The 6,000-nt window shown below is 35.9% G+C and overlaps 1 long non-coding RNA gene across 1 annotated transcript in view; it reads left to right on the top strand.

Annotated features, from left to right (window-relative positions):
• The first annotated feature begins 1,188 nt into the window (after positions 1-1,188).
• The window catches only part of LOC109264006 (uncharacterized), a 76,774-nt gene continuing 71,962 nt past the window's right edge, over positions 1,189-6,000 (top strand). The window contains exons 1-2 of the long non-coding RNA XR_002078526.2: positions 1,189-1,263; positions 3,886-4,080. This is a non-coding gene — a long non-coding RNA (uncharacterized LOC109264006). The remainder of the gene's footprint in view (positions 1,264-3,885; positions 4,081-6,000) is intronic.

Here is a 6,000-nt window from a genome sequence, read left to right as displayed (position 1 = left end):
ACATTTGAGAGGCTGGCCTTATAGTTTTAAAACTCCATGTACTGGGGAGTTTAGGGGCTTTAGAAACAACACACATGTGCATACACGCACATACTTCTTGGGTAGAATTTTATACTGTACAGCATGTATCACTAATGCATTTATTATTACATGGGCTTTATTAGTACAAACATACCAAATTATAACTTGGGAGACTTGGGTCCTATTTCCTACTCTTGCTAGTTCAGTTATAACCTTGAACTGACCATTACCCTTTGAATATTCTTTTCTATAGCAGAGATAATAACGATGCCCTCATCACATGCATATTGTGATAACTTGAGCTTGGGAATTGTCTACAGTATAAAAATACAAGACAATATTTTAGTAATTATGAAAGGCAATAGAAGTTCCAAAAGAAGGCCTTTGCCTTCTCCTGAATCGCCAGCATTCCTCTGGAAGTCTTTATTAAATGCCAAGACTTTAGGCATTTAAGTTTTATGTAAGCTTTGTGGTAACCACAAAGCAATAACCTATCATCCATACGCACAAGGTCTGTATGGAGTTGTTTTGGATTCCCGTCCTAACTTAAAGAGAAACATTTACAATATCTGGAGTCCTTAATATCCTGCAAATGGAGGAGGATGTCCTCAAATTCCTTGCAGCAGACACCCACTTACGTAGCACCAACCTTGACTCCGAAAGAGAACAATAATCTACAAAAGTAAACGTAAAGGCGTCTATATTTTAAGTCTGAAGAGAACCTGAGAGCAGCTCACGGTGGCAACTGGTGCCATCGCTGTCGCTGAAAACTGGGCTGATGTTAGTGTCACATTCTCAAGAAATACTTGCCAGCGAGGTGAGCTGGAGTTTGCTGCTACCACTCGAGCCAGTCGTATCATTTAGCCGCTTCACTTCTGGAAACTTCAGTAACCAGTTCCAGGGAGCCTCCTGTGCTGCGACTTCTGATGGTTACATATCTAAGGGCTGACCGCTATCCTCTGAGAGAGGCTTCTTACGTTAATCTGCCTATCACTGTTCTAGGTAACAGGGACTCTCCTCTGCATTATTTGAACAGAGCTCTCCCGCGCAACAAGGAAGCTCCCCAGGCGGGTCTGTTGTGATGGATGCCACCTCGGAAGTTGTGCACAAGCGCAACACCGTCTCCCGTGAGCACCCACGGGAGGTCACGCCTTCTCTTTCGTTCGCCAGAAATTCTGAGAGGATTGCAAAAGGAAAAGCAGGACCCAGGTGATGGGGCTGTGACAAAGGAGGAATTTCAGGGTAAGTGGACTGCTTCAGCTCCCGAGTTTACTGCAACTAAATCTGTTACACAGAGTTTTTAAAACAGATATTGTCTGTTTGTTTTTGTTTATTTTTAAAGTTGGCTTCACGCCCAGCTCCCGGCTTAAACTCACGACCCTGAGATCAAGACCTGAGCTGAGGTAAAGAGTCAGAGGCTTAAATGACTAAGCCTCCTTTCGCCCCCACAGACTTTAAAGACTTTTTTTCTGGGGGTTGGAGGGGGTAATTTTTTTATTTTGAGAGAGAGAGAGAGGTGGGGAGGGCCAGAGAGAGAGAGAGAGGGAGAGAGAGAAACCTAAGCAGACTCTGTACTGGTAGGTAGCACGGAGCTCAACATGGGGCTCCAGCTCCGGAACCGTGAGATCATGACCTGACCCAAGCCAAGAGTCAGACGCCTAAGGGACTGAGTCACCCAGGTGCCACCCCTCACCCGCAGCCAGACTTTTAAACAGAAAGGAGAAAAAAGGTTGCTAGAAAATACTTTCTAAAAAAACCCCCACAAACAAAACCTGTTTCCTTGATAGGTATAGTGCTGTGCAACTCGTCAAATGCCAGCCATGTTGGCTTTCACAGCGTGGCATTTTGGGGTCTCATCCCTCAAGTAAGTCTTACAAATTGGGGCACTAGCTGTGTGGTTCAAACATTTTGCTTCCCAGGAAGAAGCTGGGAGTTGGGACCTCCCTACCGGTTTTATGACACTGTGTCCAGGTGGAGTTTGTGGTAAACCTTTCCTACCTGTTGCCAAGTGGGTATGTTCGCACTTGCCTGATGTGAAGGGCTCATTCATCTAGTTCCTGGATTTCAGATTGCTCCCTGTGTAGCTGTACATTCAGTTTATTCTTGGAGTAGAGGGGAAGTTCAAGAGTCTTTGATGTCACCCTCTTGGTCCCTCCCTCTTACTCTTTTTTTAAAAATAGATAATTCATCAATCCTGGATTTTATGTCCAAGATTTTATTTTATTCTTAAAAATATTTTTAAGTGATCTCTAAACCCAACATGGGGCTCAAATTTACAACCCCGAGATAAGAGTTGCATGCTGTATCAACTGAGCCAGCTAGGCGCCCCTCCAAGATTTGAGATGTTGGCTTATTTGTGAAAATATTTTGCTGGCCAAGGGCACCTGGGTGGCTCAGTCAATTGAGCTTAGACTTTGGCTCAGCTCATGATCTCCCTGTTCATGAGTTAAAGCCCCTGACAGCTCAGAGCCTGGAGCCTGCTTTGCATTCTGTGTCTCCCTCTTTCTGTCTGCCCTTCCCCTGCTTGTGTTCTGTCTCTCTCAAAAATACGTAAAAACATTAAAAAAAATATTATGCTGGCCAATAAACAGACATCTGGCAAACCTGTCATTCTTGGATCCCCTTAGATCTCTTAGAATAAAATCTGCTTGGAAAAGTAATACTAAGTCTAAAGGTTGCAGGAATAATAAACATTTTGTTCAGGGTGTGATCTTCTGTCCTAGGACTACAGTTACTTTTTGGTGTTATATTTTGTCCTTGATAATTAAGGTTCCCTAAAAGCTCATAACTTCCTTGCTTAGCAAGCTCTTATCTACAAATCAAATTATTTTAGACCATTCTCCTTTTTCATAATTTCCAAGGATAAAAGATCAAAGATGTGAGCTAAGTAAGCATTTGATGCATAAAAGTAGTTAACTTCTTAGATATAAAGTAGAAACATATTACTTATAAACTAATCAGTCAAGTAGCAAGTCACCTGAAAAGTGATGCTTGAACTCAAATACCTCACTGACCCCCAAGAAATTCAAGTTTTTCATACTTCTTACGGTTTTTAAAAATAATGTCAATCATACTTTATATTAGAAATTGCTGTTTAAAGCTTCCACATGGGTGCAAGGTGATGAAGAAATAAGGAAGACTGCGAATTTGAAATTTTCTCCAAAAAACCTTACATATACTTAAGTGCACTTAAGAGAAAATCCAAGCATCCATCAAATTCTTTATTATCCTGAAAAGGGAAATATAGAACTAGAACTCCTTGAGGAATTAAGTAACCTTCCAAGACTTGGCAAGAGTACCAAAATGTTAAAAAAAAAAAAAAAATAGAACTGGGATGGTCTACTGGAAATCAAAACAAAATATACACATACTGACTTTAAAGTTAAGAAAACCTGTGGTAAATATCTACTTTGAAATTAAATAGCTGTATACTTATCTTCATTTTTTTGAAACTTTATTTTTTATTAGTGAATTGAGTAAAATAGCAAACAAATCAAATAATTATTCTATTAATTTATATTACATTATTGAAACAATCATCATCCTTTAGGATAACTCATTTGTAAAACTTTATTGTTGAAGAAATCTTGACTGAGATAAATATGCTATTTCAGGTCATTGTATTGACTTTTAAAGCCTGAAGGAAAGCATATTGTAAGAATTTGTGTGTGTGTGTGTGTGTGTGTGTGTGCGCGCGCATGTATGAAGTTGCTTACTAATATTTCACTTAACTGCAAGTTTTGGAACTTAACATCATTCAGTTAGTATATAAATAGATTGGATTGTTTCATTACATGTATTATTCATGTTCAAAACAATTACATGTGTATTGATACCAAGCTAAGTATCATCTTCATTTTACAGAGGAGAAAACAGTGGCTCAGAGATTCAAGTTTAATATCCTGCTTTTCATAAAGTCAAAATAGCACCAAAACAGAACTCAAAGAACACTGGACTGAACTCCAAAAAAAACCATACAACTCTTCCCAGACCATTACCTATTCACACAGCAGACTTGATAAGAAGAAAAAAATGACACACTATCAAATTTCCATTTATGTAAGTATGAGATTTAACTACTTCAGACGTAAAGAAATTTGAGTAAGAAAATATAGTTCTTTTTTCTTATAAAGCATTTAAAAAAACTTCATTGTTCACAGTGCTTGAATTTAAATTTGATGTGGACTCTTGACTTTTGTTCACTGAAGCATTTCCTATTAGCATTCTAATTACATCAAACACACATACTGGAACTGTTATTCTGTGCTTATTATTTCTATATAGACTTCATTGAAAATTAAGCTCTAACTTACGTTATCTCAGTGGAGTTCCAGAACATGACATTTAGTACTTGAGAAATCAAAGTTGCATTATTTTTTTTTATGTTGTAACCATAGCAGTTATATGTTTGCTTCTTGTTTTTCAAGCCTGAAATTAACTACTTGAAATGTGCATTTTAACTATATGATAAGCATTGAGTTCCAAAAAAGAGTTTGCTTCAGTGAAGAATAATTAAGCTATGGGCATTGCTTTCAATCTTTAATAAAATGCAGATTACCCATTAAAAAGCAAAGCCTTCATTTCATAAATTGAATAGAAAATGATTAACTGGTTAAAGTAGGTCACTTTGAAAAGTCAAATATAAGTATCTCTCTAGAGGGCTTGTAGTGTTTTTATTTAATTTTGAATAGAAAATATTTTCACTTATTTTAAACATTGAGTGTTTTGTTTTCTTCCCTTAAAACTAGAATTGACTGGTATGAATATTTCAACATAAAGTCTTTATTTAAAAATAAATTCTGAATTTTTTATTAATTTTAGATAAACACATCTTCAGTATCCATTGAGATTAAAATTCTTACAGAAGATATTTATTCTTCTACTTTGCTAGCAACTCAACCTTATGATAAATAGTATGGTCTAATAGTCACTCTTGAAATAAGATAAAAGTCTAGTGAAATATGTTAAATGTTAAAAGGAAAAGAAACAAAGGCCAACCTAAAAGTCTGTATCTAGTGAAATTATCATTTAAATAATGAGTAAATATTAAGACAAATAAAAATTGAGGACATTATTTCCCAGTAGACCTGTCTTAAAAGAAATTTTAAAAGAAGTTCTTTATAGAAAAGGAAAATGATACAGTTCAGAAATATGGGTCTATGTAAAGAAAACAGTAGTGTTATAAAGGGAATATTATAGGTAAAATAAAATATTTTATTTTCTCCTTTTTAATTTATCAGCTAAAATTTTATTTAAAATAATGTATTAGGTGGCTATAGTGTGTAGATAAAGTAAATGACAGATATGTTAGACAGGTGGGAAAATTTGGGAATATTCTGTTATAAGGTGTGTGCACTACACATCAAGTGGTACAGTGCAATATGAAGGAAGATTTACATTAATTGTAAATTATATTTCCAACTCTCAAGCAAACACTAACAACAGAAAAGGAAGTATAATTAACATGCTGAGAGAATAGAAAATGAAGTCATGAAAAACTATACTTCCAGCTGTTCAGAATTTGTTGTCTATTGTTTGTTTTATTTTGTATTATTGCCAGCTCTTTTTTGCGGTGTTCAACAAATGAGGACAGTTTTATTCATTATTTTATATCTTTGTGCATTTTTAAAAAATTTTATTTGACTAGCTAGACCCTTCTAGTACTATGTTGAATAGAGGTTGTTAAGAAGAGGTATCATGGTCTTTTTCCCAATGTGGGGAGGAGAGACACTCACTTATTATTAACTATGACGTTAGCTGTAGGTGTTTTGTAACTGTCTATTACTAGTTTGAGAAAATTCAGTTCTGTTGGTAGTTTCCTAAACGCTTATAACAGGAATGGATGTTGCATTTTGTCAAATGCTTTTCCTGCATTTATTGATATTATCATGTGTAAATTTTAGATTTGTTTGCTTGTTTTGTCTTTCCTATCCTAGTATATGTAGAAGTAGGTAATGTTATTTATGTTCATTGATTTAT

Source organism: Panthera pardus, unplaced genomic scaffold (assembly GCF_024362965.1).
Source record: "Panthera pardus isolate Hobbes unplaced genomic scaffold, ASM2436296v1 HiC_scaffold_1, whole genome shotgun sequence".
Taxonomy (NCBI): domain Eukaryota; kingdom Metazoa; phylum Chordata; class Mammalia; order Carnivora; family Felidae; genus Panthera; species Panthera pardus.
Note: the sequence above shows the minus strand (reverse complement) of the source record. Positions and strands in the feature narration are given on the sequence as shown.